Here is a 9220-nt window from a genome sequence, read left to right as displayed (position 1 = left end):
GGACAGGAGAAAGAGGCTTCTGTGTTGCATGATGTGGCTGTTCAGGTTAACAAGTCATGAACAGAACTATCTGGCAGCAGGTTGGAGTTGACTGAACATTCCTTGAGCTAGAATGGGCCTTGACACACACTGAAGGCTGGTATTAACAAAAAGAGCGACATTCCAGTCCTGTTCTGCTTAGGACCCCTAAATGCACTAGTATGTGTTGGGGTTTCTAATGCTTCTAGATTGTTTTGGCTATACCTCTCTTCTTCATGAACACTGCACAGCAGAGACCCTCTTTTTCCTTCTCCTACATATTCTTGACTTACACATGCTAGAAGTGCACTCCCTGCTTTGCCAAAGACCCCCACACTGTGATTAAAGGGTAGCAGAGTGGGGAAGCTACCTACTGGCTGGCACAACATTAGCTATAGAGGGAAAATTCTTCTGGTCCTGAATTGCTGCAGGTTGCTAAGTGCCATTCAGCAGGGAGGACCTATCAGACCTCTATCTAGCCTGTCTTTCTGCCCTTGAAAGCCTCTGAGGCTGTTGAGACAAAGTGGGGTCCTTATCCTAGTGCTCTGCATATTCAAACATGAGGACTGATAGACATGTTCCGTATAGAATAAGCCTAAGAGCTTGAGGGAACAAACACCCCAAAAGCTACCTTTTTTGGAAAAACAAAAGAAAAATAAACAATTGTTTTAAAATGGTATACTTACTACATCTGCTTGAAACTGTTGTTGAGAGGCATGGTGAGTTTGTAATAGCCTGCTGTAGTGAAATTCTTATTCTGGGTTAGCACATGTGAGGAACTTGGTTAAGTCAGACTCACAAAACTCAGTCAAGCCTCCACCAGCCACGCTGGGGTGAACTGCTTCAGAGTGGTTTGGAAAAGGGGTAATGCAGATAAAGAAGTCTGAAGTCATAGGAGACCATTTGGGATTAAATGACCACAGAATCAACACCAGCTAGTTGAACCAAAATGGATGTTTAACAAGTGTAGACTGAAAAGGAGGTAGGGATGGACAGATTAAAATACGACTTACGAAAGATAAAGCATCACAAACATCTTGTTGCCTGCCTGCCAGACAGAGCAGAAGTTAAACTTTTTACAGCACACTGAATGCCTTGAAATGTAGTCTGTCACGGACAAAGAGATCTGAGACTAATGCTGTTTAGTGCTTTTGTGAGACCACAGAAATGCATCAGCTCTTGAGAGGTCTTGCTCGAAGTATCCCTAGCACTGTACTTTATGAATGGGGGGAGAGGGGTGCAAACCAAAAGAACAAGGGAAAAGTATTTTGTTCTGAATCAGTAATGTCCTTTCTCAAGAAAAGAAAAAGTATTCCCAAAAGGCAGTTAAAGATCTAAGCAACAGACATTTAGAACACCTGGATTTAGCTATGAATTTACCTATTATTCTAGGTCCAATATTTGAAGAAACCTCTAAGCTTATGCCATGTAATTAGAGATGTTGGTGTATAAGTACTTGGATTTATTTAAAGATCTAGTCTCTGCTTTCAGTAGTATGTCCTAGGGAAAGTATCATCAGTGTTGTACAGCAATTGCAAGTGTTCCACTTGCTGACCCACAACTGAATGATTTGTTGTTGCTTTGTCCTAACACACATGAACGTGAAGAGAGCGTGCTTGCCAGGCTTGTGAGATAACAGAGACAGAAACAGTCAGGGATAAAATTACCTGAAATGTGCTATAATGAATACTAAAATTTACCTGGATATTTTCAAACACTAATGCTAGCCTTTTGTGTAAGGTCAAAAAATTGTAGAAGGGAGTTATGAAGGATAACATGGAGGCTTGACTTCAATTCTTCTTCAGCGTTCTAGTCAGGCTATAATTAGGGATGGAGTGAGGTGTGGCCAGAACCTGCTATGAGGACAGAAATGTCCAGCAGACAGGACCTCTGATTACAGTACAACCAACCTGAAATTCCACAGGACAAAGTCTGAACAGACTTGTTTGTCCTAGGAAAACACGACCACCTGATCATAATGAGCTGCTTGAAGGCTTCCAGAAATAGTGACATACTGCAGCTTATGTGAACAAGTCCCCTAAAGGAATGTTTGCACATCAGAAATTCGTGCCGAGAGCTGAAGTAGTGGACAGGAGACAACGCACTGAGAACAAAGAATTGCTTGGCTGGACTGTACCTCATAAATTTTGGCATGGCACTTAGTCCTGGCTACCCAAAACCAAATGGATTAGTAAAAGAGAGCCTGTGTAGTAAAGAGCCATCTGGAGAGGAAAAAAAAAAACAAACGCATCTAATGATCTTATATGAAACTAATAGCTCCGCCTGGAGACGTAGTTTTCCATAGAAGCAAATGAGGTTTTGTTTATCACAAAGGCTCTAGTTGAAACTTGTCATCCATGCCAAAAGTTTTGTGTGTGAACAGAGAGATGCACACATGAACTAATTGCTGTGCCTGAATTCCAGAAGGCCAGCAAAGCCTATACTTCCCCCATAGCTTCTGTAAAAACATACAGATGCGCCTCTGTGCCTGATGGGCAACAGTGGAAACATTTTCTAGTCATGTTTTATTTTTTTAATAAAGCCACTCCTTGTGGAAAGCTTGTATACATCTGTGGTTGGTAGATAATTAATTTGGTTCTGACATCGTCCTGGAAAATAATTTCTGAAGTATCATGCAAAGCTTGGATTTCCTGTTGATCATGAATTTTCTAGGAAGAGGAAGTTAAAAGATTCTCTATGACAGATCACACCCATTTCCCCAAAGCAGCAGCTGAGCTTGCTCAACCTATTAATGATGTTTCTGCCCTGTAGGCAAAATCTGGGTTGCAGAGCCCACAGGACAGCTGTGCTCTCTGACGGCAGCTGAGAGTTGTGGTTAGGTTCTAACTCTTGGTGGCACTCCCATAGCCCTGTGTGGAGCTTGGGGCTGTTGGTGCTTCAGTTTACTTTCCATCCCACTTCCCCATCCCCTGAGTCCTTGTTGTGGCTGTTGTGCTTGGCACCAAGTGCTGAGGCAGGTGCAGGTATGTGGCAATCCTGCAGGGAGACCCCTCAGAGCTGTTACAAACTGTCCTGCACTCCCTTTGCTCCTGCCCGAGGCCACAGCTGCGCAGAGCTCAGCTCTGCTATTTCAGGCAGGTTCTCCCTGACAGCAGTGCAGGCCATGCATAAACTGGGGCTGCCTCAGTTGCATTTCTAGAGCTGCCAGCATTACGCTTATGGGCAGCAGGCTGCAAAATTCCCCTGTGCTTGTGAAGAAAGCTGGTGCTGGAGTTAAAATGGGCTTGCTCCGCTCAGACCAGTAGGTGATTGCTTCTAGGGTAAATGCACAGAGACTGGCTGCAGACTGGTCAGGGGGCTGAACCTGAGACAAAGCCAGTGCCAAAAACTCCATCTTGACCCATGGAAATGTGGTTGGAAAATACCAACTACAGGCTGGCGGGAAAGGTTGTGCAAAACAAGCAAGAATAGTAAGGCTACGTGATATGAGGCAAAGTCTTCAGAGGGACCTTGCACAAAAAAAGAAAGAGAAACAGAAAAAAGACTTGCAACCGAGTGTTGCACCACTGCCCAGGTCCAGGCTACAGGGAGCTGGAAAACTCAGGGGCTGCAAGGGAGTGAGACTGTTTTTCCAAGCTACCTAGGTTCTCAGAAGATCAAAGAGGATGAATATGAGAAGGTGTTTCTGGAGAAGATGAACAAATTCTTGCTGAAGAGGGGGAGAGGGGGCAATAGGCTAGGCTCTGTAACTGGAAGAAATTGGCTGGTTTCCTGTTGGAACACCTTGACTAAGTAGCATGGCTCCAGTGAACTTTTCCAAACCAAATTTCAGGCCAAATCACCTCAGCTGCTTTCAGCAAATCCGTTTTACTGGCCGTGCCCTGGTTTTTGTCATTCAGTAACCCTGCTTGCAGAGGTACCTGGTTTGTCAGTCTCTCAGCTTAAGGCAATTGCAGTTGCAGCTTGAGACTTCCTCTCTCCACAAGCAGTGTAGTGGTGGTCAGCACTTCTTCCCCCTTAGTGGGGGGGCCCATAATCTCTCCTCTTCAGTCTCAGTGCTTTCACTGGGTTCAGCTGTTTACAGATCCTATGGTCCCTTCCTCCCTGCATTTCCTTTCTATCCGACCAGCTGGAAGTCCTCTTCCAGGTTCTGCACTCTCCCCCTTTGACTTCACTACCTCTTTCCTTCCTGAGTCTATTGTTCCTGCTTTCAGCAGGAGGCTGACAGCAAAACAGTCACTGCCCCCAGCTGTGACCACACTACCCCCTTCTCTCGAATTCACCTCAGAGCTTCCCCACAGGTGCCACACAGTTCCTAAGGAATCCACAATCCTGTAGATGTTTGTCTCACCAGTGGCCCTGCATCCCCTCTACACATTGTGGCCACCTGCGGAGCTGAAACCCTGCTACCTACTCCCTCTCCACCCCAATCCCTCATAATAACCTACTTGACAGTGGTGCTTGCACTGTGTGATAATTCTATGTTTTCAAAAGAGCTTCATAGTAAATGAACAGCTTTCTCATCTTGCCTTGCTTACCTTGTCTTTTTGTTACCTCTGCTTACCCTGCTTTCAAGGGCCACTGTCTTCTGCTTTAGGTATGCTCCTTACGCTTGTTGTAGGGGCTGCCGGCAACTAGTCCCTGTACTAGTGGGATTCAGTTTAGAAAACTCTGGAGAGTAGGGTGATCTGCAGGGAGGAGAGATTACATGTCTGCTGGAAAGTTTGGAAGGGTCATGTCTGATAGGAGGACAGCCCTGCCAGCTCTGACCTCAAGAAAGTTAGTGCCTGTGCTGGGGACTGCCCTCAAAGGAGGGTGAGGTAGCTCAAGGCTTGCCCTCACTGCCCAGTCTCTCCACCTTGCTTTCATATGGTGTGACAAGCATGACTTGAAGCGAGACATCACTTCAGTGATTGTCAGCTGCCAAGCAGCCTGCTCCTGGCAGGGACACCTGTAGCACCTCCAAACTGACCATTACAGCAAGGTCTAAAACTTGTCCTCAGATCCAGGAAACCCCAGGACACATCTGTCAGCTCACCACTGCTTTGGGGTATCCCCGAAGCCTTCCAAGCCCCGAGCACCTGACAGGCCAGTCAGAGGTGATGTTACCAGATGTTTGAAAATAAACATTGGATTATAATATTGGAAATGGAGTTACAAAGGAAAAGCCTGAAGACATACGTGTATACACACACACACTCACTTAACAAGTACTCGGGAGCAATCGGGAGTAGCATGCTCCTTCCCTGGCCCCACGCTCCAGTTACCCTTTCCATCAAACCCCAGCAGTTTTGTCTGACAGCCCAGCAGCATCAGCTGGCACAACTGAAAGGGATAGTCCTCTCTTCTCCCTTTCAAACCTTCCTAGCCCTTCCCTTACTTGCTTCAGCAATCACACAAGCAGGAGGAGATCAGCTCAGCAATGCAATGACAATCAGCATTTTAGCAGGGCTAGGGACACAACAGCCCACGGACGCTGCTTGCCAGAGTGGGTGCAAGCGACAGCATGTGCAGCAGGACTGGCCTTTTGGCTGTGACAGCCCCAAATTGGATCAAGCCAGCCATGAGTGTGCTCCTCAGTATCTCTAAAGTTACCCATCCATTGTGTTCCTTAATTTGTGTGTTCTACCTTTGCTGGCTTTTCTCCAAACCACAACATTTGTAATACTGCAGTAAAATTGTGTAAGTTATAAACCTGAACAAAATATTCACTCTACACATACTGTATTAGCTCCTTATCTTAGATCTTGCTGGAAGCATTGCACAGAGTCAGTGTGTGACGTTGACTGCCTGCCTCAGTGCAATACTTTTTCCTAGGGAGGCCGCTACTAATTACACTCAATCTGGCACACTGGCAGTCTGGTCACCCACAACCCTCAGCCAGCTGCTTCCCTTGCATCAAACCTAGCCAATACCTTAAGAGAACACAGGGCAGCTTGCTGACCTGACAGAAACCTAACCCACCCCAAGGAAAAGTTTTCTATGTGATGCCTGAAGCCATGGGAAATTGGGAGCATCTTCTTACACACTCTGGGAAGGGACATACCTGCTAAGAACCTGTCTCTTGTTCTAGTGAGAAGGAGAACGCTTTCTATCTGACTCTCCTTTCCTCCTCTCCTCTATCTGTGGCTATGCCTGCTCTTTCCACTACTGAAAACAGCCAGGCTGCCCTGGGTTACTGATTATCCCCAGGGGAAAACATGCAGACTAGTTAGTGGCTGTAAACTGCTTATTAAGAAAGGAAAAAAAAGTAATAGATTTGTGTTAGGAATTGCTCCTCTCCCCAGGGCATCATTGTAGATTCCTGGTACCCCACCACCAGTGATCCATGGGAAACTATATCTCCCAGTTATTTTTCAGGTAGTTTACTGAATTTTTCAACCCCCTTCCCGAAGCTTCTCATTCAGCAAAAGCATGAGAGGCCAATGGGTCTGAGTAGGAGAGCAGGACTCGGGCACCTCGTCTCTCTCCTGCACAGTCCTTTCACCCATGTTCTTTGCTGGGTAGCGAGAAGAGAGCAAGGTCCCTCTTCCCCTCTGCCACCCTGCTTGTGGACAGAGTCCCAGAGAAGGCCTTTCTTTTCCCTTTGGCTCAGACCTGTGAGTGCAGGGCAGGTTTTAACCCCAACATAGCAGTTCACTCCCGAGCCTCTCCAGCTGTCTTTCATAGTAACCTCATGCCCTCAGACAACAAGACTTCTGTACTGAAAATGTGTCCCCAGTGGTATGGCAGATTCCAAGAACAAGCTTTCCTTTGCTCCCTTGGATGACGCTGGGGACTATCTTTTACTGACAGAGGTGGGTAACAGCAAGTCAATCTCTGATTAAGAGGTTATATTGGGCTGAGGGTCTGGTATCACAGCAGTCAGGAGGAGAGAGGCAGATGTCAGATGTGATGTGGATGGACAGGGAAGCTGAGGGCCAAAGAGCAGGCTGCCAGCTTGAAATTCAGAAATTCAGCACCAAAGCACATGAGATGCAAAAGACACAGATGCAGGAAATAGCAAGAACAGTGCAATGACAGCACGCGCTCACAGGGAACAGTCAGCAGCAGGAGGTCTTTCCTGTACTGACAGAGGCAACAAAAAGATATTTCTCAGACCAGCAGCATGCTCTTCCTGCTGCTTTTATGTAAAACTGATGGACAGGATCAGCAGCCTTGCCAGAACTTGGAGCAACCAGCATGGGCTGGAAGGCCTGCAAGGGACCCAGCTGAGGTAGAGAAGCTTGAGTAACCCTGCTGTAGCAAGTCTTCCTAAGACACAGCGCAGTGAACGAAAACTGTGCACCCTCCACGGAGGAGAGGAGCCTGCACTGTATCTCCCCATGTCTCCTAGCACAGACTGGCAGAGACAAAGTGTGATACTGACCTATTGGTCTCTGAGGCTGCCTTGGCTTCTCCTGGGCACACGCCATTTCTCTCCAACGAGTCCCAGCTAGGGTAATGCCAGCATGAACAGACTCTCTCCCTCCTAACCCCTGTACAACTTCTCCATCACAGAGCCAAACACAGACCTAGTGAGAACAAAGCCAGCAGAGGGGGGGAGCAGCACCGCACAACAGATGGTGACAAGGTAGGAGAGCAAGCAACTCAGGTTGAGACAGCTCGAGCCAACCTGAACACCGCTGCTCCCAATGCATGCTCATCACCTGAACTTGCTCCTCTACACAACAAGATGCAGCTTACACAGCCTCCACCACCCTAGCGCTGTACACTCTCTATCCTGTCCTTCTGTCCAGCTTCACCTGTCAGGGCCCTGAGTGCACCAACAGGCCTTAATTGTCCTGAGCAGCCTCACCTGGGACCCCTACCCATAGCCCTGACCCATGAGTGTGGGGGCGTGTTTTCATTTAAGCTCAGCCCAGAGCTACTAGTCCCTGTCTGAGCTAAGTTGAAGGAGTAGTGGTCTCTGGCTCTGTCTTGTTGATCCTGACTTGTAGGCTGGCTTACCAGCCTGATCTCAGACTTGCCTAGCCTTACCTTGCTGCCACAGACATGCCTGGCAATTGCTGGGCCTGATGCTGACCTGTGGATTGACTTCCCAGCTTGACTGCAGACTAATTCATCACCATGAGCTTGCCTGGCTATCTCTATTCTTGGTCAAACCTGGCCACTACTTGGGCCCTGCCAGGCTCTCCTTGCTCAGGTACTGTGGGGATGGGCCATGGCTGACGAGGGCCTAGGCCTGCTGTCCTTGGGAATGCTCCCCTTGCAGCCCTCCTTCTCCTAGGGTGTAGCCAGCCCTTACTGCACCCTGACATCGGCTCTCCTGGTATGACTGCCAGGACAGCTGCACCGTGAATGGCATCAGGAACTTGACTGGTTTAAAAATAGCTGTGGGATTGGTTACTTTTACCTGAATTGATTCCCCAATACTGTCTGTGTAATCCCAAAAATAGGCATGTAGGCACAATTAAGGTGGTAGCATAAGAGCAACAGACATCAGGGGCTACTTAAGACTGCTGCCAAGAGTGAGCCCTGGCAGGCTGGATCAGGCTTCACTACCCAGTTCAGAAACTCCTCTCAGAGTAGCTTGAATCAGATGTGTCAGCCAGAAGCCTCTCATCTTACTGTAAGGCAACATGGCTCCCATATCAGGTCTCACTCTGATCATGTAGTTATAGCTTTCCTGATTCCCAGAATGCAAGACTTCATACCCCTGCTAAACCTGCAGGGGTTTTTCCTGTAGAGGTTTTTTTTTGCCCAACTACTCAGTTGTTCCCAATTGCATCTGTATGTCCCAAGACTATGGATTTGCTAAGATCGTGGGTCCTAGGTTCCCATTGCAATGTATTCTACAGCCTACATTACATATATGGAAAATGTGGAAATGAGTGGAAGGAAAGCTTTCAAATTTAAACTGAAAGTTGTCCAGATATTAGTGCATTTAACTGTTTCTCTTAGTGACCAGCTGGTGCTGCAGAGCTATCTCCTTTTGGAGGTAAGGAAATCCCAATCTATTCCATGTCAGTAATACCATGCTACTGATAAGTTTTTGTTGTTGTTGCCCTTCTGAACCTCTCATTGCTCTGCAGTCACTTTTTAAAGCATGAAACGGGCTATATGCCATCGACTTTCAGTTCAAAGCACAACCGTATTTCTTCCTTTTTTATTTGCGTTACAACTGAATGACTTCCTAGTCCATTCCCTCCTGCTTCCAGGCAGGTAACGTAGCACTTTCAGGCCCCGACACCATCTTTGGTCTGAAGTTAACAACTTCCCTACCTCGATTACTGCCTCA

This window comes from Haliaeetus leucocephalus, unplaced genomic scaffold (genome assembly GCF_000737465.1).
Source record: "Haliaeetus leucocephalus isolate CR32 unplaced genomic scaffold, Haliaeetus_leucocephalus-4.0 Scaffold696, whole genome shotgun sequence".
In the NCBI taxonomy this organism is placed as follows: Eukaryota; Metazoa; Chordata; class Aves; order Accipitriformes; family Accipitridae; genus Haliaeetus; species Haliaeetus leucocephalus.
The sequence above is the reverse complement of the archived record's forward strand: the minus strand, read 5'-3'. Positions refer to the sequence as shown.